Here is a 26,183-nt window from a genome sequence, read left to right as displayed (position 1 = left end):
CTCGCGAATCACAGAGAAAGGCACCAGCCAAATCCCCCCAGCTCCCAGCCTTGTAACTCAGGAATACACTGTCTCTAACTACTCAAGACCCTTTCTTGAGCAATGCAAATTTATTAATTGGTTCACCACTTCATCAATGGAAAGTGGACATACATCCGCCTTTGTAACCTGAGCAGATTTACCAAGCACTTCAGTCAAACTCACTGGTAAGAATAAACACTAGAATAAGTTTATTGATTACAAAAGATGGATTTTAAGTGATTATAAGTGATAGGTAAAAGTCAGAGTAGTTACCAAAGGAAAATAAAGATAAACACACAGTCTTAATTCTCAACCCTAGGCAAAATCTGGACTAAGCAGTTTTTCTCACCCCACTGGATACTGCAGGTTGAGTACAGTCTTTCATATGCAGGGTCTCCCTGTTAGCCTGGGGACCGGTCTCCTCAGCTCCAGCATTCTTGTTGCCTTCAGGATAGGTGGGGGAAGCGGCAGGACAAACCAAGCAGCTTCTGTCTTCTATTTTGTATCCTCATTCCATGTGCTTGGAGAACACAAGTCCAGGCATGTCTGGTGGGCATTGCTGAGTCACCAAGCAAGGCTGATCAACTGCCCTGGTGTGGTCTTATGCAAGTGAGTCATTGAATTGTAACTCCCTTGCTGGACAATGGCTGCTGATGGTTGTTCGACACCCACCCGGGCATTGGTTACCTCCCTTGTTGTTGTTTCTGGGGAGCTAATATCTGTGTGATTCCCCAACTCCCAGAATATTTTGGTGACAACTATACAACACAATCTCATAACTTCATATGCACTAATGAAAGACATATCTAGATAGAACAATGGCTTTCAGCAGATCATAACTTTCCCATGATATGTTACTTGGCATGCTGTATATGAAATATTACAGTTATATACAAATGATGAATATGGGGGGCACTCCCCCGAGGTATAGTGTCACAGTCTCCTACAAAAGCACAACATTAACCCCTGAGGGCCAGTGAGCTTAGCAGAACAGAAATGCTGGCAGGATACCTAACCATGAGTGTTCTCTCACTACATCGACATAGCCTACACTAAGATGAAGCTTTAAATATATGTCCGGAGCATAAGCCCTTTTAATTAACATGTTCCTTAGTATTTTTCTGTTCATCTTATAGGGTAAAATATTCAAAAGTGACTAAGATCCAGATTTTTAAAGGTATTTAGGTGTTTCTCCACTCAGTGCTGCAATGCATAAGTGACTTAGGGGCCTAGGTCCATTTTCAAAAGCCCAGTGGTTAGGGTACTCACCTGTGGGGTGGGAGACCTGGGTTCAAGTCACTGCTCCAAATCAGAGAGAGTGGGGATTTGGGCACAGGTCTCCCAAATCTGGGGTGAAGGCTGTAACTGGGCTCTTGGGTATAAGGGGGGGCACCACCGTCACCTTGGCTGTGTTTTGTGTGTGACGTGACCTGGTAGACATGCTCTTAGGCGTCCTCTGAGCACACCTGCTGGATCAGGACCCACAGGTTAGATAGGGGAACACCTGGTTTGAGGATCTTGCCAATCAGCTCGACACCATCAGGAGTTAGACTGCTTTGTACGTGACCACTGGCAGAAATTTAGGCACCTATGGGACTTTAAGAACAGAAACATAGACACCTAGGGGCTTTAGGGACATACAGGTATTTGAGCAGAGGTTTTGAGTATCTCAATATTGGCTTTAGCCCTTAGCAGCCTAAGTTCCATTGACTTTTAATAAGTCACTTTTGCAAATGGGCCTTACGGTAACTGCTTTGAACATATTAGGCAAGGTGTTTAGAGAGGAAGGATGCTCTTGTTGTTAAAGCATTGGACTGGGACTCAGGAGATCTGGGTCCAGACCCTGACTCTGCCACTGACTTCCCTGGTATGAGCTTGGGGAAGTCACTTAGTCTCTCTGTGCTGCCATTCTCCAGCTGTATAATGTAGATGATCCTTTCTTTGGCTCGTCTATTTAGACTGCAAGCTTTTTATGGCAGAAATGCTGTCTTCATATGAGCATGTACAGTGCTTAACACAGCGTGACGCTCCGCTCCGCTGGTGCCTCCGGGCATGTCTATAATACGAATAAATAATAAACGAGCATCACGAAAAGAGGGGCAAGACATTTTGTCTTCACATTGTTTACTCTGCTCCTTTTCCTGAAGTACCTAATGAGTATTTATATGCCGAGGTCTATTAGTGGTGTAGCCCCAGTGCAATCGGCTTATGAAAGAAAAAAATCAATTAAACCCTGTTATAATGAATGACCACTGACTTCAAGCCTGCCTTCGTACAAACTGACTGAGAAACTTCCGAGAAGGAAGTTTTTGATCATTTCACTGTCTGTAAAGTCATGTGTTTCGACAAAGAACTCCGTGTTCTGCTTTGTTTCCTTTAAACACGTCGATTTTTAAATACAGTAACATGTCAGCAACTCCCCCCCGCCCAAAAAGACCTTTGGCATGTTCATTCACTCACAGCGCCCCTTTGTTACCATCTTTCTCCTGGGTGATTACGGGATAAAACAATGCCCATTAATAGCGAGGGGCAAGCAAGGGAGCTGTGCGATCAACATTCCTGACTTCAGAATGTAGTTTTTGGCAGAGGCGACTAAGTCTTTGGGGTTTTTTTTGGCTGGTGTCTAATAAAACCCCTGATTTGCTTCCGATGCTGGCGGCTGCTGAAATGCAGACTAGCCTGTGAGAGCATCCTGGGTCATCCCACTCTTGGACCCTTATGAGCAGGGGTTTTCAAAGGGGTCAAAGGGAGTTAGCACCCAACAATGGGATTAGGGTGCCTAACTCATGCAGACCCCTTGAACATCCCAGCCATGATAACTTGGTCTAGCTGCCATTTGCCCTTAGCTCAGTAGTTACAGTGAGATCTTTGATAATCACCCTTAATGAGATCCAGGATGTGGTGGATGCTTCCTCTTCAAATCAAGACTGGCTGTCTTTGTAAAAGCAATGGTCTAGCTGAGCCAGAAGTTACAGACTTGATGCAGAAATCACCGGGTGAAATTCTATGGCCTGTGTTAGATTTTAAGGCCAGAAGGACCATTATTATTGACTAATCTGGCCTCAAGCATATGAGCCCATGGAATTATGGTGGAAAGCAACATTGACGGATTTATGGGCCAAGATTTTCAAATGTGACCATTGATTCCTGGTTTTGGGTGCCCAGTGTGAGACACCTTTTCAAAAGGACCTGATGAGCTGATTTTCAGAGTACTGAGCACTCACTCTTTGAAAGTCAGGCCCCTTTCAGGTGTGTCTGGCTGTGCACCCCAAAAATTAGGTATCCAGAAACACTACTCACTTTGGAAACTCCTGGCCAGGGGGTATATACATAGTTCCAGTTCCTCCATATGACTAGTAGTGCTAGCCCTGCTCGATGCTTGTGTCAGGGTGAATACAAGGACTGTGACTGGCCCATGTAGGGGCAAAATATAGAGGTGGAAAGGGTCCTTACACCTTGTACACGCGGGCAATGGCTGATCACAGCACGGCCCTATCTATAACTAGGAGTATATGTATAGGGATCCCTTAATCCCCACTGAAATTCAGGCATCTGTAACAACCTAACTCATGGCTACACAACAGAGTTAGAACAGGAACGGAGACAGAATCCATTTGAAGCAGGCGGGGGAACATTTAGGGAGGTGGGTGTCATCACCTAAGGTGGAATGTGGCCAGCACAGACTCAGACTAACCCAAAAAGTTCCAAGGACTCTTTAATGACCGGAGTAGTCAGGACAACAGTGGTAGGTCTCAACCAAAAGTGGGCAGCCACAGTTGTACAACACCCTAGAACAGCCTGTTGGGTGACGAGTGCCTACTGAGCCACCAAGTAACTCCTACCGACTATAGCAGGGTGTTCCCTGGAGACTGTGTAGGCAAGTACTGACCCAATGTAGTACTGATCATACACACGTTATTGGGCTCAGTACAGGAGTAAGTGGATGAAATTCTATGGCCTGGTTTATTCATTAGACTAGACAATCTAATGGTCTTTTCTGGCTTTAAAATCCATGACATCTAGACTACTTCAACAGACAGCATAGCTGCAGGAGGTAATTGTGCTTAACACACACTTAATCATTGCTTATACATTTGTGTGTGCAGTTTTTTAAAAATATGTCAGCATTACCCTGCAATATCAGCATGCTCCAAAATAAAGGGGTGTTTCCCCAACTGTAGGTAACCTGGGCATTTCTGGCCAAACCAGCATTCGCCCCTGGGACCAGCATGGTGTACTTTGCCGTGCTGATTGCTGTCTTCTGCAGCACAGTCTTCTTGGAACTGTAGAGCACTGTCCACTGACCAGTAACAGGAGCACATGGGAACGTTTGTGGATGTTTGTGGGAATTTACAAATCTCCCATTCATTTTCAATGGGAGACTCAGTGGGGCTAGCATTTCCTGACCAAAATAATAATAATAATAATAATGGTCAACAAAATATTGCTAATCATACATCCAAAATTACAGGCAGCACAGAAGGGATCCGAAAAGGCCATAGACCGTAGACTGCATGTGAGCCAGACTGAGTTCTGCAACGGTTAGTGGAACACAGACGGAGAGTAGCTGTTGTGGGCGATTGCTCCAATGAAGAGGTTTCAGATATTCGGTGGTCTGTGGTGTGTGTTGGCTCCTGCTGCACATTACTTGTTTGGGATGTCAAGATTACATGCACAGTTCCTGAGTTCAAACCTCAGTGAATTACACACCCACAGCTTCCCACAGTAAAACGTCTCCTCTCACAGGAATGTCAAGCAAAGCTCCGGCCCCCATCAGTTGTATTTCCTTTTTCCCGAAGTGAATGGGTTTGCTTTAAGCAGGAAGGTGGGATGGCGTTACCTACCTGTGGGGAGCCGTTCTCCCTACCATGTCAGCTCTGGGGCAAACAGAGGGTGATGGGCCACCTGCCTCCTCAAGTCTCTCTTTTCTCATCAGTCCGGGTGGTCATTTAGCATGAGATCCCCAAAGGGGCTTTGGGTGTGACAACTCTGAGCATTGTAGGGCTGCTCTCCCAGCTGCCCAGGGAAATCCTCATCCCAGAGATAGGCCCCCCTGGCTCCCTATAATGTGCATGGGGAGTTACGTACCTAAGAAAGGGATTCACAGAAGCCAGCATGCTGAGCAGGGAACTAGCCAGTAAAAAATGCTGAGGGGAGGGGTGGGAAAGGAGAGGAGTGTGCATCTGAGACACTTAGGTCCCCCCACGTCCAGCCAAAATCATGTCTGTCTCCTGCTCACACTAGATACCTCTCATGCTCCTCCTACCTTGTCCTGTGCTCCCAGCTGTCTCTGTGTGGGGCTGTGCTGCTCCAACAGCTATTGGTGGTCTGTCGGCCCTCCTGCTGTGGGGTCTGGTAGGGAGCAGGTCTCAGGGATGCTCTGAGCACACCTACAGAATTGGGCCCTGCTGGTAAGATGGGCACTCCCCTGCCTAGCTTGAGAACCCCGCTTCGGGGCTTCCAGGCTTTGGCTTGAGCCAGGGTTCCCAGCAGCTAGTTAGCTAGTGGACTTAGGCACCTATAGAGTTAAGTGACAGCTGAGTGGCAGTTCTGAAAAGGTCAGTGGGTACCTAAATACCTTGGAAGAGCTGGGCCTTACTACAAACACAGCACTGACATTCTCAGCAGTGGTTTGGTTTGGCCATGCCGGTACCCCTTTTAGGTCGCTGTTGTAACAATTTGCACCAAGGGCTTTGTTCAGACTACTATGTGAGGAATAGTTATTCTTCATACAAATTACCGTATTTGCACAAAGGTCTGCGTGCTCCAACAGAGAGCCGTCACTAGCCCCTGTTCTCTGTTCCTTAATCACTGCTCACCACTGGTTACTCTTTATTCTCCTGATTTAAAAGTACCAATCATCCAGGAAGAGGGCTGAGATGATACCATGTGACATAAATGACAAGTCATGGCCCTTGAATAAAGAATAATGCACAGCTCCACTTATGAATTATTATTTGTACCATAGTACTGCCCCCAGGCCGCAACCAAGATCTGGGCCCCATGGTGATAGGTGCTGTACAAACACACAGCGAGAGATAGTCCTTCCCCCAAAGAGCTCACAATCAAAACAGACAAAAGGTGGGAAGGAAACAGATGCCCAAGCAGAGCTGGGAATAGAAACCCAGGTCTTCTGGCTCCCAGCTTTGACTCTTATCCATTGAACCATGCTGCAGCTGACACTGGTTGGTCTGAGGTCTTTGGTGAATACAGGTAAATAGACCCTGGCCCAGCAAAGCAGGTAAGCACATGCTCAAATTTAAGCACAAGTAGCCCCATTAAAGTTAATAGGACTTCTCCAGTTGTTAAAGTTAAGAACACTTTACTGGACTCGGACTGTAGTGAATACAATAGCAGAGATCAGGATCAGTTTGGGGAAATTCCCAAATGAAGGAAAGTGCTCAGAGCATTGGGTAATTTATCCACAGCAAATAATTCATCCAGCTCTATCATCAGGGCACTTCTGGGTTGCCCAGATATTGCACACAATATTTAAGCTGTCTAGAAAAATCCCATCAATAAAAGCCACACATTCTTTCAGCCTGAAGAGCGCCAGTCCTTCGGTTGTCACGACTTCTCTAAACCCATTGTTCTCCACTTCCTTTCACATAAAATAATTCTGACTTCCATGGCCTCTCTGTCTGCTCCATCCAGCGTGGATTTTAGAGCATCTACCACAGAAAACAAGCGGAATCCAAATTATTATTGGTCCCAGTTACTTTCTCCCTAGCCTGAGCCATATTTTTCTTTCAGTGAATTTTCTTTTAGATTCTTTTTTCCAGTCCCCTCGAAGTTTCTGCATGCAACTCTGCTTGTAGTGCCCTAGTGCGCTTGTTCTCACACCCCTAAGAAAGCCGCAGGGGCAAAACAATGCTCCTAATCTCATTTGCAATCCCTTGAGTACTTTGTTCACTTGGTTATTTATGTTTTTGTTGTACAGCTCCCATCATGACCCAGTGCCAGTTTTCATTATATGTCTTGCTTTGAAACTGGGATTGTAAATTTCTCCTCAAGGGCTGAAACGCTGGCCTCATTGAAGTCAATGGCAAAACTCCCTCTGACTTCTATGGGGCCAGGATTTCACCCAAACTCTTTAAAAGAGAACGGAGATTGATTCATTTGTTGTTCTTGAACCTTTAGTGTTTGACTCAATTCCTATGTTGATTTAAGGAATATGAAAATCAGACTAGATAGCAATACGGTTAGGAACAGCATTTCAGTTAGCCTGTTAAAGGATGATAGACTTCAACATTAGCAGATGGATTAGGTACAGAGGGGAGATTTTTTCCTTAGTTGTAAAAGGAAATTTATTTCCTCTGTGCCATTTTGCCACCCTCATTTACACAGGCCTTATCCAAAGCCTATTCAAGTCAACGGAAAGACTGCCAGTGATTTCAGTGAACTTTGCATCAAGCCCACTGAGTATTACTTTAGCCCATCAGATGTTGCAGTGAAATCAGTGAGGCAATTTGTGGAGTAAGGTACTACTTGGTGTAAGGAAGGGTGACAGGAGAAGGATGCTTTCTTTATTCTGCAAATTCATCTATCTTGATAACCACTCTATTACCTTGTTATTATTCTGATTATGTTTCAGATAATAAAAAAGTAAATTTAAAGTTTGCATGCACCCTCAGCAACCTCTCACACATACCACCAAATGAAATATGCCCTTGGCTGAGTTCCACAGATAAGGGGCATGTGGAAATATGTTGTGTACATGCATGAGCACATATGATTTGAATATACAAGATACGTAGCTCTTCTTTTCATCAGTAGAGCTCAAAGGGCTTTTGAAGGGAGGTCAGTGTCATTAATCCCATTTTACAGATGGGGAAACTGAGGCACAGAGCGATGTGTCTTGCCCAGCAGCAGAACTGGTACTAGAACCTAGGTTTCCTGAGTGTGGGGCCAGTGCTCGGTTGACTAGGTCACATTGCCTCCCTGCTGGCCATAAAAGCGGTGTATTTGACCTTCTGTTATTAATAGGGAGCTTAGCATAGCTGAAAATCAGGCCCATAATGGAGGCTGATTGTAAGTGTGGCTCTTACTTTCCCAGCAGACTATACGTTTTGTGCTTCAATGCACACAGAATGAATGAGGTGGAACTCCAGAATTCAGTGGTGTCAGTGGAAATATGTTCTTTAATTAGGCCACCATTCACTAGGCAAAATTATAGAAGCCTGGATACACAGATCTAGTCTAATGCCTTATTCTGTTCTCTTTCTGTTTATATCGAGTGTATTTTCATTTTTCTCAACCTAGGAACTCAATGTAGAATATTGGAGTTAGGATCGACCTGCCAAGTTTGGATCAATGTCTGAACTTTCCTAGAATGTGGGTTGTTCATATTTGGGATTTTGATTTCCCCCATGATAAAGGCAGGGACAGGCAATGAAGGTAGGATCTGGATCTTAATTTTCTAATAGCTCAGGGAAATTTGGGACCATCTTTCATTTGAATTAGCTGGCAAAGTTTGTATTGTATAAAATCCCACACCACAACTGTGTGCTCTCCATAGGAACATGACCAAGAGCAGGTGAAGAATTTAAAGCAATACAAGCCCATTTAAGAAAACTATATTTGCTTGTCAGGAGTTTAAAGACTCCTAACTGGAGTTGTATAAGACATTGGATACACAGGCTTAAATTTGTTGGACTAACTGTGCCCATGGGGCTTGCAGTCTGGTTAGAAGGATTAACCGAAGAAACAATAAATTATTTTTTATTAGCCTTGAAGTCAGACCAGTGGGAATTTTTCTTTTCAGAGAAGGGCCCACCCTAGATATATTTCATAAACTAGTTTCCGCCAACCCACTCAAAACAAACAAAACATATAAAACACAACAACAAAAACAACAGGAATAAGAAAAATCTGCAGTTTTTTAATTACTGGAAGAGGTGGTTCTAAACCATCCAAATCAGGCAACTCCATGCTACTTTTGTCAATAGTCTAAACAATGTGGTGCATGAATAATTGCAAATGCATATAATAATCTCACTATGTCAAGAAATTTAAACAAAAGCAAAGAGGTGAACATTGCCAGCGTCATAGAAAAAATATGAAATTTTAGATTGCCCCTGAAACCAAAACTGTATTTTAGGAATTATTTTAATTTAGAGACCACAAGCAAGATCAGGACCTGTTGTGCCAGGCGCTGTACAAACACATAGTGAGAGACAGAGCTTACAGCCAGAGCAAAGACTTACGCATTGCAATGCTTATGATGCTCACATTGGCAGTCTGGCACTGCCATCACCTGTCTCTGGGTAGGGACTCTTGTCCCACTCCCTTCTGACCAGGGGTTTAAAGGCTGCACAGCCCTGGGCCTTGCACTGTGATATTCCCAACAAGCCAGTCTGCCTAAATCCCAGTGCCTGTGATTTGCAGTTTCTCTAAGGGCTTTGACTAATCTGTTGCCAGCAATTACAAGTTACTTGCTGAGCAAGCACACTTATTCTTAAAGTAAAAGCATTACAGAGAAAACATTTTTTAAAATCCCTCAATAAATGGATTTAAACAAACACGAAACGTACCAGGAGTCACCCATCAGTCTTATGGGGGCTCTACTAGGCCAAACTCTTTCAAACCTTTCTACAAGGGTTGGGTCCCTTAAACAGAAGGTGCTGTCCATTTGCTGGATGAGAAAGAAGGCCCTGTGTCAGTTCAAACACAGCCTTTTTCGACCAAAAGCTCTTTCTTTTTCCACTCTCTGGAAAACCCAGCCTGAAACAGTATAGGCAAGCACTCCAGGGTGGTACCTCTCTGGAAGAGTTTACAATTCCCAGGACTCATAAGAACATAAGAATGGCTATACTGGGTCAGACCAATGGTCCATCTAGCCCAGTGCTCTTTCTTCTGACAGTTGCCGGTGCCACTGCTTTTAGTCCCTGGAGGAGCTGTGGTAATGCTCCCCCGCGGAGTAGAACACAGTCATACATAAACCACTTACAAGTTTAATACCATGGTCCTTAAAGATACTGCATGGGGTTGCAATATCTGCCCCAGCAATGACATTAGATTCTCATGCTACCATGTACCCCTCACCTGTGTATTTTCATCATGTGATGGGCCAGTCAGAAACATGGACACACCATTACACCAATGAATGGGTGACAGGGTTGGGCTGAATTATTTTTGGGGATATAATTTTCAGCCGTTGTCTTCCTATTTGTCAGGGTCACCAGAAAAGCTATCGAAAGCTTTATCCCAAAATGCTGCGATTACTGGCATTGTGTTCCATTCCTTGAATAAAAATGTGAAGACTATCTGCCCTTAAAAGCCTCTTTACAAGATACTGGTTTTTATTGTTAGAGACTGGTGTGAGCTCCTCTGCAATTTTTCCATTGCTATTAACTCGAAGCAACTTTCCACTTGCATTAACTCTTTCTATTCATGCCCACTGAGATGTTCTGGCTCTCCTGTTGCCAACATCAAAGGCTGATGAACTTGGTAGTTGACAGGAGGGATTGGACCAGTGCACCTCCTTACTGTAACTGTAAGGATCCACTCAGCTGATAACACATTCATTTCTGCTCCACAGGGAGTCGAAATTCATTGACCAGCTAGAAAACTTTGGGAAAGGTGTCCATGGAAATGAGTGGGTTTGATCTTGTGTCCACTGGAGTAATGCTAAAGCTCTCATTGACTTCAAGGATACAGCCAGGCACACTGTGAGAACACAATTGAGTTGGGAGAGGGGGGCAGGCCAATGGATCAGGCACTAGGCTAGGAGTTAGTAGATCTATGTTCTATTCCCAGCTGTCTGACTTTGGACAGATGGAGTAAGAGAGGAAAACTTCTCTTCTCTCTGTCTTATCTACTTACATTGTAAGATTTTACTCTGTGTTTGGATGATGCCTAGAAGAGCAGGGCTCCAACTGTGGTTGAGGCTTACAGATGTTACTAGCCTGAAAATAATATCAATAAAAACAGTAAAAAGAAAAGGAGTACTTGTGGCACGTTAGAGACTAACAAATTTATTTGAGCAGAAGCTTTCGTGAGCTACAGCTCACTTCATCGGATGCATGCAGTGGAAAATACAGTGGGGAGATTTATATACACAGAGAACATGAAACAATGGGTGTTACCGTACACACTGTAATGAGAGTGATCAGGTAAGGTGAGCTATTACCAGCAGGAGAGTGGAGGGGAAAATATCTTTTGTAGCGATAATCAAGGTGGGCCATTTCCAGCAGTTGACAAGAATGTCTGAGGAACAGCAGCGGGGATGGGTGGGGGGGAAAGAATAAACATGGGGAAATAGTTTTACTTTGTGTAATGACCCATCCACTCCCAGTCTTTATTCAAGCCTAAGTTAATTGTATCCAGTTTGCAAATTAATTCCAATTCACCAGTCTCTCATTGGAGTCTGTTTTTGAAGTTTTTTTTGTTGAAGAATTGCCACTTTTAGGTCTGTAATCGAGTGACCAAAGAGATTGAAGTGTTCTCCAACTGGTTTTTGAATGTTATAATTCTTGACGTCTGATTTGTGTCCATTTATTCTTTTACATAGAGACTGTCCAGTTTGGCCAATGTACATGGCAGAGGGGCATTGCTGACACATGATGGCATATATCACATTGGTAGATGTGCAGGTGAACGAGCCTCTGATAGTGTGGCTGATGTGATTAGGTCCTATGATGGTGTCCCCTGAATAGATCTGTGGACACAGTTGGCAATGGGCTTTGTTGCAAGGATAGGTTCCTGGGTTAGTAGTTCTGTTGTGTGGTGTGTGGTTGCTGGTGAGTATTTGCTTCAGGTTGGGGGGCTGTCTGTAAGCAAGGACTGGCCTGTCTCCCAAGATCTGTGAGAGTGATGGGTCGTCCTTCAGGATAGGATGTAGATCCTTGATGATGCGTTGGAAAGGTTTTAGTTGAGGGCTGAAGGTGATGGCTAGTGGCGTTCTGTTATTTTCTTTGTTGGGCCTGTCCTGTAGTAGGTAACTTCTGGGTACTCTTCTGGCTCTGTCAATCTGTTTCTTCACTTCAGCAGGTGGGTATTGTAGTTGTAAGAATGCTTGATAGAGATCTTGTAGGTGTTTGTCTCTGTCTGTGAGGTTGGAGCAAATGCGGTTGTATCGTAGAGCTTGGCTGTAGACAATGGATCGTGTGGTGTGGTCTGGATGAAAACTGGAGGCATGTAGGTAGGCATAGTGGTAAGTATTTCACCATTACAGGAAAATTAGGAAGTATGTCTCTCTGGGTGAAATCCTGCCGGTATGTCTATGTTCCTAAATATAGTTGAGGAATTGGGAAAGTGTACTAGCTCTAATTCATATGGGATGAGATTGGAGCTAAAGAAAAGTTGACTTAGGGCTCTCCCATGCAAGGAGTTCTACACACATGTGACTTGGCCAGAATTGATCTGGAGCTTGAATGTCCAGTTCATTTCCCACCCCCCTCCATGCTTCCAAATGTGAGTTTAAAAGAATGATCCTATAATGGAGATGAAGGAGTAGCATTCCTTACACTTCAGAAGTTCTGCAATTTTTCTCCAAATGTAAACAAATGGAGCATTCATTCTGTGAATTTTTCTCTCTAGATTTTATTTTAAATGAGTCCATTTCATACTGGATTGCTCTAAGACAGGGGGTTTTAACCTTTTCCATGCCAAAACCCCAAGTTACAACAGAAAAAAAAAAAAAAGGTTTAGGACCACTCCCCACTAGCCCCAAAGAAAGAAAAGGCGGTCAATGAGCCTCTGCGAGAATTCACCCCCTGAAAAGATATGGGGCCAGATTCCCAGGGGCACTACAAGAGTGTAAAAAAGGGGAATAGGAGTTATGTGAGCAGGAGATCTCAGCATAATTACAATATAATACTTCTTATAAAGATTCATATTGAACAGTTAATTGGGACAGCTAAGACTATCCATATGTTAAGTAGGTGAGATGACAAAAGACTGTCTATTCAAAACAATGAGAAACAAGGTGGGTGAGGTAATCTTTTATTGGACCAACTTCTGTTGGTGAAAGAGACAAGCTTTTGAGTTTACACAGAGCTCTTTTTCAGGTCTGGGAAAGGGACTCAGAGTGTCACAGCTAAATACAAGGTGGAATAGATTGTTAAGCATAAGGAGTTAACATGTGTTGCAAGAGACCATTCAAGCTGAAGTGGGCAGTTAACACCTCTGCAGTCGTAGGACAAAGGAGGGTTAGTGGGTTACAGATTGTTGTAATGAGCCATAAATCCAGTGTCTCTGTTGAGTCCAGGATTTTTAGTGTGTAGCAAAGTTACGAATTTAAGCCCCCAGGCTTGTCTTTGGAAAGTGCTGGGCAGGTTTTCTTTGGGGATGAGGACTAATAGATCAGATATGGAGTGATCAGTTTGCGAAAAATCTTCACCCACAGGCGATATGGTGTTTTTGTCTTTTATCATTTTTCTGTGTGAGTTCATTCAAGAGCATGGTGATTGTCAAAACAATAACAGAGACTGACTAAGACAGTGATTATCAACCTTTCCAGACTACTGTACCCCTTTCAGGAGTCTGATTTGTCTTGCGTACCCCCAAATTTCACCTCACTTAAAAATGACTTACTTACAAAATCAGACATAAAAATACAAAAGAGTCACAGCTCATGATTACTGAAAAATTGCTGCCTTTCTCCTTTTAACCATATAATTATAAAATAAATCAATTGGAATATAAATGTTGTACTTACATTTCAGTGTCTAGTCTATAGAGCAGTATAAACAAGTCATTGCCTGTATGAAATTGTAGTTTGTACTGTCTTCACTAGTGCATTTTATGTAGCTTGTTGTACAATTAGGCAAATAGCTAGATGAGTTGATGTACCCCTAGAAGACCTCTGTGTATCCATTGGGGTACATGTACCCCTTTTTGAGAACCACTGGGCTAAGACTTGTAAAGCCACTAAATGCTGGAGAAGACTGTAGCTGAGATTTTCCAAAATAGGAACCTAAAGTTAGGTCTCCAGATTTTCAGAAGCACTGAGCTCTCATTGAGGCCAATGGGAGCACTTTTGAACATCAGGCCAGATTTATTTAGGTACCTAAATCTGGATTAAACTGGTCAGGAAGCAATTTTACCATCCTGCAAAACTTTTCAAGATTTCAAAAATGTTCCCGTTCCCTATCTGGATGAAGTGTAGAACTTTAGAAGGTTTTTGTTTGTTTGTTTTTTTTGTTTTTTTTAGCGGGGGGGAGGGGAGAGAGAGAGAGAGAGAGTTTAAAATTAACAGTACAGAAGAAAATATCCTAGCCAGAATAGACCACTAAGTCTTGTTAACAGTGCAGAAGTTCGGAAAGTAAAAGTAGGACAGAATTATATTTAAAGACACAGATATCTATTTTGTGACAAGCAGGATTACCAGCGTCTTCAGAACCATAGATTAGGGGGTTAGAAGAAAATCTCTAGAGTTTTAGAATTAAACCAGAGGGCAATGATTTCGTGCTGGTAGGATACACTGCACGCTACAATGTCTTTCTGATGAACTTGCAAATCTCCCTGAAGTCACTGGTTCATCTCATTCATGAAGCTTTGGAAAATGTGGAAGGTAGAAGCTTTTACTGTACTACTTTCCTGGTCAGAGAGACAACCTATTCAAAATGGGGGCTGGGGTTGGAGAATGCGGTGTGGAGGACTAATCATATTCTTAGGTATTGTAGCTGCTTAAATTGCATATTTCAAAAAAACAGGGCACCCATCTTCCGCTGTGGAAGCAAAGTGTTTGAATAACACTGCTCAATTTATTTTTAATTAAGCGCAGGGAATTCACAGTAAGCCATACATGCATGTGTAATATCATCCAATTCCTAGGGTTTTGTCGTCGTTGTTTTGTCTGTTTGCCTTACTCTTAATCATTCTGGGTTTTAATCCGATTGCCCTATTCTTCGACAATCTAGAAGAACATATTTGTGTGTACTCCCTATAAAGCATTATTTACTTCCACCCAGACTCAGCAACAACATAAAAGCCTCTCTTAATCAGGTGCCCAAATTCCTATAATGAAAATGAAACAATAAACACATAGAAATATGAGGAAGAAATTACACCCATTAAATACGTGGAGACTGATGACAGATATGATGGCTCCCTATTCAAGCTGGAAATTTTACACATGATTGAAGCTTTATTTAGTCTAATGAAATGTGCTTCCTGAATATTGCATCTGCGTGACTGTGTGACCCAGAGCACAAAAGACAGTATTATGTGATTAGACTGAGATCATTCTCATTTAAAATCATTGTGATCGAATTTTAAGTTTTTCATTAGCAGCATCTACTTTCGTGTCCATTGCCTCTTTTATTGCAAATTACCCTTTCAGGTCTTGTCCTTCCACATTCTTGTTTGAAACTCGGCACGTATTAACAGCAAAAGGGGTGTTGAGTTTATTGATCCTTTTGGGAGCGGGGGAGAAATTTCCAAAACCTGCTCGCCCTGTGCCGAATTTTTCATATGAAACTCCAGGGCATATTTCGAAACCATTGTACCTAGGATCCCCTTTTTCTGTAATTTGTCATGTCTACGTGAACTCTGAAAGCCAGATCCTCAGCTGGTGTAAACTGGTGTGACTCCATCAAAGTCACTACTGGGGCTAAATCTTTGAAGTCAATGGAGTTACAATTATTTTCACCAGCGGAGAGGCTCTGGCCTTCTGTGTTTTCCTAGAAAGACAATGGAGCTACAGCAGTTTACACCAGCTGAGGATCTGGACTCAACTGCTATGGTATTTTTTTACCTCACCTCACCCTAATGAGTTGTTTCTTCACAACGTTAAAGCGATGTGGTGTTCCAGACTGGAAAGCACCAGGCACACAGACAACACCAGAGCCATTAAATCACATTTGATTTATGCAGAATCTAATGTGCTTCATAACACAATTTTATGAGCTATTGAGTTTTTTGGCGCCATAAAATGATTTTGTTAGTGGGTTTCAGCAGTTGTTACTTAAGGTGACATTAAAAAGTGATGAAGGGGAAAGTAAATCCAAGATGTCAACTCACTTCTCAGGTCTGCAGCTTTTTCCTTTCCTAGCTGGGGCGCATCAGTTGGGCTATTCAAGCATGAAACAGATTCACTGTGGTCTCTGGATTTAACGGAGTGCCCTGCAGACCCTATACTTTTGGCTGAATATGAACTTGCTGACCACAATATTGAGTTTCAGCTTGTTTGTTAGATTGACTGATGAACACTCAGGACCAGACAGATCAGCCAGACACGAAATCTATCTACTGTACGTGTTCAGCCAAACTAAAGCTGTATCAGCCACTTAAAACTACATTTCAAGAGAGTACTGTATAATTTCCTACTTTATAAATCACTGCTTTCAGTGCCTCCAGCAATCGTACCCCCACCTCCACAAGACGTCTGAAGGCTACTTGTACACCTGTAGGCCCCCTGCCTTGTGGAAGAGTCATACCTCATAACTCTTTGGCACTCTTTTATTGCTGCTCCTAATTAAAAATTAGGGGAAAGGAATCAAATCAGGGACAGTCTCTCATTAAAAGGGGGTTTAAAAATGTCTCAATTCGAACCTGGTTGAGCTCTTTGCTCAGAAGTCTCTTTACTGAGTGTCGTGCAGGGTATTCAAATGCATGCAGACTTTGGACCTCCTTTTTCTGAACATGAGGTGCACATTACCAGGAATCCAGGAATTGCCAGACTGGATTAAACAAATCTAGTCCATCTAGACCAGCATCCTGTCTCCAACATTGGCCAGTACCGGAAGAAGGTACAAGAACCTTTCATAAGGCTGATGTGGGATAATCTACCCCACAATACTAGTTCTCTTCTTAATCCTTCCTAATTAAAAAGTGGCTTAAACCCTGAAACATGGCCTTTAACAGCCATCCCAAACATTTATGTTAACTTTAATTATTACAAGCAGGGTATAAATGTCCAATCCTGGTTGAACCTTGCTAAGTGCTTGGCCTCATTATTCCCAGTGTGCAGAACACTTGCCAGCATTTGGCTTCCAGAATTAAAGCAGCAGCGACTGCTCAATTTTCAAATGGGCCTCCACGGTTGTGGCCAGAGTTTTGTCCCTTTCCGGGGTGGGGGAGAGGGGAGTGTAGAAACCCACACTTGTATGCACAAGTGGCATTTGGTCTCACAAATCACACTGTTAAACATCTAGCAACCTGAGTTAGATGTGTAACTGCTTTCTTATATGCAAATAAACTATTGCATGTAGAAAATCAGAGGCATACATTTAAAGTTCACGTGACAGGGTGTGTAATAAGTCACACCATGGTACTAGCAGGCAGATAGTTAATTCTCCCATCAGATCTCCCCTCAGTGTTCCCCTGAATTACATTTCTTTTCTATAACTGAACCTTTCTCTAGTCAGGGTACAGTCCCCCTCCTAAATGGTTGATCTACAATTGGACAAAAGTGTTCCTGTTTGCGCAAAGTTAAAAACTGTCGACAAATACTTCTTAAGTCTCAGTGCAGTGCCTGGCACTGACGAACGGTGGAGAGAAAGAACAATAATGCACTGCTGGACAACTCACATTTCCCAATCAAATTAATTATATGGAATGTTTTGGCCCAGCAAACATGAATTTGGGGCATGACCATAATACATGTTCTGGCCTCCAACAATTATCGTCCGCTCTTTAGTCACATCTTGGATGAGGAATGGGTCTTGTGATGTTACGGTAAAAGTACAGAAGGTGGGTAAGGGTATACCTATTGTCCTGAGCCATACACGGAAAGCACTTCAGTCAGGATGTACCTCACGAGTATCCATAAAAAGATTTGGGTGCCCCATTGAAATGAATGGAAGTCTTCATATTCTCTTCAATGGGATTTGGATCAGACCCAGAATGACCCTGTGCTTCTGTATCCTATCCTTTACTCTACTCAAGCAGTAGAAAATGGATGCCAGCAGGTGTGTATACCTAGAAGCTTAGTAACTTAGGAACCATCATAAAAGATCAGAGCAATGATCCATCTAGTTCAGTATCCTGTCCCCAAGAGTGGCCAAAACCAGATGGTCCAGAGGAAGGTTCAAAGACCCCTTTGGAATAATTTGTTTGCAGAAGAAATCTCTTCCAAGCCCCGGGTAATTAGTTTTTTTAAAATATTCTGAAATATTAGGGTTTATTTCCTTTATATAAACTTAATGGGAAGCAAAACGAAAAATGGAACCACCCCTCCCCACGTGAAGATCATCTGATAGCTAAAGGAGCAGCTGAATACAACTCTTGTTCACCTGGATAAAAACTAGAGATGAGACGAGATACAGAAGATTTTCTTTTCTTTTTTGGGGGGTGGGGGTTGAGTTCTTGGCCAATGGGAAAAGGGGGTAATTTCTCATTTCAAGTTTCCTTTGCTCAGTTGTGACTCTCAAACTGACAAAAAAAAATATCCCCTTCCCTCCTTTAAATAATTCTTACCTGGTTTCTGCTGTGTAATTAATAATAATAATGTATATTTTTTAAAACCCCAGCACTGCCACAAAACACTGTCATTACATGTAAGCCAGTTTCCCCACAGCAAATCCTCATACAAGCCTGAGTATCTGTGCCTCACTGTAGTGTGGGTCCCTCCTCCCTCAGGCATCTTTTGGGGTCTATCTCCCTACTCCTGCTCTGTTGGCCCAAGGGAATAAATCAAAATGGCTTCTGATGACCCTCCTCAGTGCATGGGCTAAGCTCAGCCAACCAGCGATTGTGAAGAAACCCAACCAGCCCATCTCGTGATTCAAAAAATGTCAGTGGTATCTGTGCTGACAAGATGGTGGTACTGGTGGTGTTGGGAGGGAGGCGAAATCTATGTCCGACCTAAATGAAAGTTTTGCTGATGCAAATAATTGTCTTGGGAAGCACTGCCACCTTGGAAAAAGGGCAGATTCCAAGAGTTTTGAATGTTGTGAAAAACATTTTGCACAGTGGTGCTGCCTCGGGCCCATACTGTGATCCCCCTACCCATGCTGAGTAGTACCGTGATCCATGAATACTCCCATTGTCTTCATCATGAATATTGATATCAGAATCTCACCCTACATATTAAATAACAAAGTGGGCATTCTGTCAGCTGGGGCGTTACTTTCCCTAAAGATACTGAGGGATTCTTCTGTGTGAAGACACTTTCATGAGCATTTCTTATTGCGTCCTTTGGTAAGAATTCTTTGGAAGTAGTGGGGGGTGGAGAAGGGGTGGAAATAGATTTCCATATGATCTGGGTGAGAATTTTTGCCTAAGACTACAGGTGAGGAATCCCTCAAAATTTTAAATATATACACCGGGGCCAGATCCTCAGCTAGTGTAAAGACTTCAGTGGAGTGACACAAATTTGCATCAGTGGAGGCTCTGGAGTTCAGAGGGCTCATTAAAATCACAGTGTCTGGTAGGGTTGTTTTTTTTTCTACATAGTGCTGTAACATACAGCAAGCATGAGTGGAGAAGGAATATTGGCAAGAGCATGGTACACTGCAGATGAACTGGAGGGTGGACAGATTTGCAGTGTTGTAAAAAACACATGGGAAAAGTCCCTTCTGTTTCATTTATTTTTTTTCTCCCCCTTATTAATTTACCACAACCACAAGCCATGTGTTCCAGTTCCTGTCTGGGAAAAGAGGCTGGCTGGGCCATGTTGTGACTTAGTCAAGCTAGTGATCAAAAAACAGCTGGAAAACCCCAAGAAATTCTGAAATGCTCATAAAAGAGTCAAGAAGCGTTGTTTGCAAACCACTCGGAATAGTGAGAAGTCCATTCTGGTCTTGTTATTGTGTTTCTTGTAATGTGCTAACAGCTATAATGAAGGACATCAGCAGTTGTGGATCAAGGGGATGGAATTTTTTCAGGGAAAGTTCCTGCCTCCAAGTGATTGGATTTACGGTCTGACAGAAAGTTCATATTTTAACACAAAAATAATTGGCGTGAATTGCCTTCACTAGTAGCACTGGCAAAGAGTATATTAGCTTGCGCCTCACGCAAATAAGGCGGACATTTCCACTTCTCGCTCACACAAACATGTCGCCGCGGCAAAAGTTGAATGGAAATTCACAGCATTCGGAATTGCTGGCTTTGCTGTAGGGCACGGAGAATTGTTCTGTGGGTTCACTGCTTTCCCATATGATCAGCTGCCTGTGCGTCACTACCCACAGACCACCACATGTACTTTTCTTCTCTAGCGGCTTTCGGTAGAGGTGCCCTTCTGACGAGGCAAACTCTTCCACTCCTAGGCAAACAGCATCTGCCACAGCCCACATAGGGCTAGGTTGTGGCTATAACGTTAGCACCAGGCAACGGGCAGCACACAGTGGCATTGCCAAAGGGGTAGTCCAGGGACAAAATTGTGACTCATGAAATCACAGTTCCGCCCCTACATTCCCCCTTGCTCTGGTTTGGGGTTGAGGTGGGGGGCAAGAATCATTTGTGACTTTCCCTGATACAGATCACGTCCCCCTCCCTGTGACAGGCTATGGCGGGGTCTAGGCTCCCTACTTTCCGCACCCTGGCCCAGCCCCGGTGCCATCCTCTGTGTTGGAGGGGAATAGCAGCCCCACAGAGACTCCTTTTACCACCCCCAGCTGTGATCCATGATGTTTAAGGGGACATTTTATGCCCCTATATTCCCCTCCTCAGTCACACAGGACAAATAACAATCTTGCATATAATGAGCAAAAGGGATGAATGTAAACTATGACAGACAAGGACTGATTAGCCAGATATTTTAAAGGTACACAATATTTAAAAAAAAAACCCAAACCCAAACCTTTTAGGGCTTTATATCTCAGCCAAGAAGGCGGGGGGGAGCACAAAACCACTATTTTTATTCCTAAGAATATATTTTTGTGAACTGTGAACCTTGAAGAAGATTAATAATTTTATCTCTTTCCCTTAAGAGGAGGAGGCGATGTGGCCTTGTAGATGGAGCACAGGACTGGGACTCAGGAGAGCTGGGCTCTATTCAGAGCCTATGGGCAAGTCATTTCACCTCCTTGTGCCTCAGTTTGCCAATCTGCAAAATGGGGATAATGATACTGACCTCCTTTGTAAAGCACGCTACTGACGAAAAGTGCTATGTAAAAGCCGGGCACTATTATTGTTAAGAAACATTGAGATTTGAACACCCACGCATCTGATAATCCAACATTTCAAAGATGGCCCACTCCTAGTATGAAACAATGGATCGTTCTGAACGCTAACACTGTTTATACTGCCTTTCTCTTATCCTATTTTCTTCCTGCTTCCCCAGCAGCTTTTCTTTTATCTGGTTTGATCAGGAAGAGAGAGGGTTTTTTTAGTTTTTGTTGTGAGGCCCAACTGCCTTCCTGCCCTGCTTTTACAAACCCATCCAGTCGTCCCCCCCACACACACACACACTTTATAATAGTTAGCAAAAAACAGACAAGAGTGTTTTAAAACAGAAAAAATTGCAAACTATCGAGCCTAGTTATGGAGGATTGAAAACCCAGACAACTGGTTGATTCAGTCAGCCCTTGCTTGAGGTTCAAATAACACTGAGTGCATTAATCAGCTGCAGTATTTGCTTTATGATTATATTGAATGGTCTACAATCCTCTCTATTCCCATGTTCTTTTAGCAAGGGATGGGTAGGGAAGGGGAGCAATGAAATACAAGTCTCAGTGTTATGCGGTTCTGTTCATGCTACACTAATCTTTCTTTCTTTCTTTCTTTCTTTCTTTCTTTCTTTCTTTCTTTCTTTCTTTCTTTCTTTCTTTCTTTCTCAGGCGAATGCATGTGCTGTCCAAGCCATGAGACACACATTTCCAAATAAGCATGGGTTAAAAGATGCGTACATTTAGTCCTTACCATCTGACAGTTGTTTTGTGGCCTACATGAAATGAACTATTATTACAGAACCTAGTGACCAAGGATAAACATTTGCAAAAAGCATGAAGGCCCGGATTCTCAAAGATATTTAGCTGACAATTTGCCTCTTAAGGCACCTAAATTCACCATTTAGTTGTCACTGACGTATTTAAACCCTCCACTTAGCAGCTGCTTAATCCCATTGGTGCCTAATCCCCAAGGTACCTAAATTTCTGCTGGTTGGCATGTTGCAAAAGCCACCGAAGCACTGATGCTGCCCCACAGCTAACAAGCTGCTCGGACCTGTAGCTCAAACCAAAGCCTAGAGGGAGGCCCCAAAGTGGGATTCTCAACCTGGGCAGGGGAATGCCTATCTTGCCAGCCAGGTCCAATCGTGTAGGTGTGCTCAGAACATCCCTAAGACCTGATCCCTGTCAGACCTCACAGTTGGAGGGCCAGATGCAGGGCATTAATAGGTACGGGGGTCAACACAGCACCCACACAAAAGACAGCCTGAGTCACAACATGGGGCAAGTGCAAGAGAGGTATCTAGCATGAGCAGAAGACAGAGAGGGATGGTTTGGGGCCTACTACATGATGCTGTTGCAGCTCCCCAGGATCTTTAGTAGCTGTCTCTATTGATACAGCAATTTTTAGCACACTTGTTAGTGCCAAACCTGCCTCAGTTAGTAGCTGGTTGTGGACTTCTTCATTTTGCATACTCCACACCAACCAGCCTCTGAATGCGTCATTTAAAGTCTCTCCAAATGGGCAGTGCTCTGTGAATTCCGCCATATATTCAGAAATTCTTTCGGATGACATTTCTAAAAGCAGAAAGGTTCTGCAGTCACCATGGGCTTTGGGGATATTTTGTAGAATTTGCACAATCTCAGCAAATGTGTTCTCTGCTGGTGTAATGGGAGTTGTAAAGCTACACAACGAGTGACATGTTTTAGCCCCCCACCTCCCATTACACGAAGTAAAACCACCACCTTTTCCCTGGGAGTTACACTATTCGAGATGCTACACTGTTCCAAAGTCTCTCAGCAGAGATGGGCTACTCTACTACTGAGCTAAAAAGTCCATTTTCTCCAAAAAAGCCAGACATTTTAAACCCTTTTTAAAAACTTTTCTCTCCATGAGCAGTGTACTCACAGTTGCCCTTTCAGTTTCATTTCCACTACTGTTACTACCCAGCTCTTACCTAGCTCTTTTGCCAGTAGGCCTCAAAGAGCTTTATCATGGAGCTCAATATCATTATGCCCATTTCATGGATGGGGAAACTGAGTTCCCTCCCATTTCACTGTATTCCTGGTTAGGATCCTGTTCTCGTCACTGATTGTTGTTTCTTTTACTCTTTCCACAGCATACTTAATGTGATGGGGATACCTGGGCACCGGGATTTTTCTTTATGGTTTTTTATTACAGTTTTGTTGTGTGCAGTGGAGAGAGAGAAGGAGAAGCAGGAAGAAGAGTGTGAAAGGGAATATGATGTTCAATGTATACCATGTTAAATGTTCTGTCACTATCAGTCACTTTGGTGCTAACGTGAAGTCAATGCACCATTCATTTATGATTAGAGACAGCCAGGCTAAAGTTCAGTCTGCTGGCAGAAAGAAAGCTAAAGGAAAGGCCTGTGTGTATTGTCTTCTGATGTTAAGTCTGAGAAATACTTGCTGATGATTCAGTCTGTCTGATGCTGAGCTGTCTTTATTGCTAACAATAAAAAAGATAACATTTTAAAAGCTTTTAGGCATAAAGTGAATTTTAACCACTAGTGGTATCCAACCACATGGCCTTGTGGCCAAATCATGATTCAGGACCGGATACATCTCCCTTTAGGGCACCCCACATTCTATATCCTGATTCTGATAAGATAGCAGTTTGTCCTGCATAGCAGTTTTTATGATGTGTTTTTCAATGCTATTGATTTTGAAAAGAGCTGCTCTTTTTCTGCCCGACACCATTTTAGAATGAGAATTCATGGGTCGAATATATATATATTTTTAGATATGGGCCTAAGTTGTAGATTCCAATAATACTTTGTGAGCAATTTCAGCTTCCTCTTCTTTCAGTTCGCACTCAGTTACCTCTTTTGCAGGCACAAAAGTACTCCTTTCCCTCAGAACTTTCTGCTTACGTCAGCCCAACTCCAACTAGAATGCTCAGGAATTCTCGAAATCACACTTCACACCAAAGAGAAACAGCAGGGCAACTCAAATAAACAGGGCTAGCCTTCAGCAAACAAACAGCTTTCCTTACAAACAGTCCGTGTGTGACTCAGCCCATGCGCCACTATTGGGAGAAAGAGTGCCAAAGGTGTGGTGAGTAACAAGCAAATGGACTGTAACCAAAAGAATTAAGGCAAACACTTGGAGATGACAACAAGCGAGTAGATGAAAAGCTCAGATCTCCTCTTGGTCTGCCTGGAAGGAACAAAACATAAATAAAGTTCAGATTACATCTCTGCTCATCTAGATGTTGGCGATTTCCCTGGTTCCTAACCGCTAATCTAATTTACTCCCCAACTCCAGAGAACGATCCACCCCATTACTCATATGCTGATAATGGTGGCACCTAGGGCCCAAATAATACTACAAAAATCACCATGGCCAAACTATGTTATAACATGTTCTTTACTTGTGCGCCGGGACAGAAAAACCATTTTATAACCACGTTAGAGCACCATATTTTAACCTTGGGATGTTGTGTGAGCCCTATACTGAATTTTTTGCACATTCAGAATTCCCATGGGAATCCACGGATATTTTGGGAGCACAAAGGATAGAAAACGAGGTGCTGAATGCTCTCACTTCCCCGTGACTTGAAAGTGCTGAGAGCCCTGCAGATGGACCAGATTGCAAGCGAAGCCCTTCTTGGTTGAACATTAAAATATTTGGTACCAAGTATCATCTGACGTTCTGTACTAATGAATTAGCAAGAAGACCGTGATAGAGTGGGGTGATACTGCATGTCTATGCTTCTATTATAGGATTTTGCCCCTTTTCTCCCAAGATTTTTGTACTTTACACAACTTCTTTGCTCTCCTTTGCATTTTCTTTATAAACTAGTTCTTATTTTCTTTCTTTTCTCACCACCTCTCGTTCCTTTTTTTTACCCCTCTGGCTGCTAACTATCCTCCAATGTGAAAGGTTTGAAGTAAATTTCTCCTTTTCGGATTTCATTCATTTCCTACTTAATCCTTCCCATAGACTCAAATAAGCCCCCAAGGTCAGATCCCACTGCTGCCTCAAAGATTGAAAGGATACATTCTTCTCCATCAGTATTACCCACGATCATACAACCAGCTATGTTGTTTGGTGGTTGAAAGGCCAGACCGGTTAGTGACAGCAGGGCAAGTTAGATTTTACATAGTAACAGAAGAGCTAGATTAGGGCCCAGCTCCTGGAGTCACATGATTTCAGAATCACATCTTTCATTTAAAAAAAAAAAAAGTCTTCAGCTTCTATGATTGACGAGGAAACTTCAGAACCTGAATGGAGTATAACCAATGCAGTGTCATCTGCCTGAGTCTACAGACAGTCTGAAACAGTAGTTCAAAGGGATGTGACCTGCCCCATTCATTTTTGCCAGCTTGTTAACTCTGAAACCTACTGCCCTGGGGAAGCTCCCTTTCAAAACCACTCCAGTAGGAGACTTTGTGTGGGGTGGCCCTAGATCTCCAGTGTGTCAGTTCATTCTGTTGAATACTAAGATGATAAATGAAACTCAATTTAGTTTTGATGGATTGAAATCCAAATATGAACTGTCTATTCTTGATTGTATTTTTTCTACTATTTAACAGCCAAACACTTTTTGACTTCTCCTTTCAGGTATTAGAGTTAAAGAAGCCTCAGTACTGTGGACTTCTCATCCCCAGAACACTGGATTAGCACGATCACCCTTAATTAGTCATTAAAAACCCAAACAACCCATCGGAAAATATTCCCATAGGTTCTTCCAAGATCAAAATCAAAACTGTTACCTTGGGAACAAAGGGGGAATTTAATATATTTATTTAATATATATATATATATCTTTTTTAGGACAGATGTAAAATACTGGTACTAGAATAAGAGGCAGCTTGTAACTTTGAATCCTAGCCCAGCATTACTGCCAAAGAAGAACTAGCTGACTTAAAGCAGTTTTAACTCTTGAAGGACCTATTTTTATAATAAGGAGAAGACTTGTTAAGCTTGCATAACACATTCAGAATAGCGTTCATATGACTCACCTATGTTGTAAGGACAGATCCACTTAACAAAATGCTTCACTGTTTACTATTGACACTATTGTCACTATTGACACTATTGTCAATGAAAACACAAAATTACTAGTCTCCATGTGAAAACACACACACACAGAGTTTACTATTCAGTTACTGACCAATTTGATATTCATTGCACACTGATATA

The 26,183-nt window shown here is 42.8% G+C and overlaps 1 long non-coding RNA gene across 1 annotated transcript in view; it reads left to right on the top strand.

Annotated features, from left to right (window-relative positions):
• LOC141984243 (uncharacterized) overlaps positions 1-23,241 on the top strand; it is a 40,028-nt gene extending 16,787 nt beyond the window's left edge. The window contains exons 2-3 of the long non-coding RNA XR_012638702.1: positions 20,838-20,915; positions 23,135-23,241. This is a non-coding gene — a long non-coding RNA (uncharacterized LOC141984243). The remainder of the gene's footprint in view (positions 1-20,837; positions 20,916-23,134) is intronic.
• Positions 23,242-26,183: the final 2,942 nt, after the last annotated feature.

Source organism: Natator depressus, chromosome 3, assembly GCF_965152275.1.
Source record: "Natator depressus isolate rNatDep1 chromosome 3, rNatDep2.hap1, whole genome shotgun sequence".
In the NCBI taxonomy this organism is placed as follows: domain Eukaryota; kingdom Metazoa; phylum Chordata; order Testudines; family Cheloniidae; genus Natator; species Natator depressus.
This window is presented reverse-complemented; position numbering and strand designations above follow the sequence as displayed.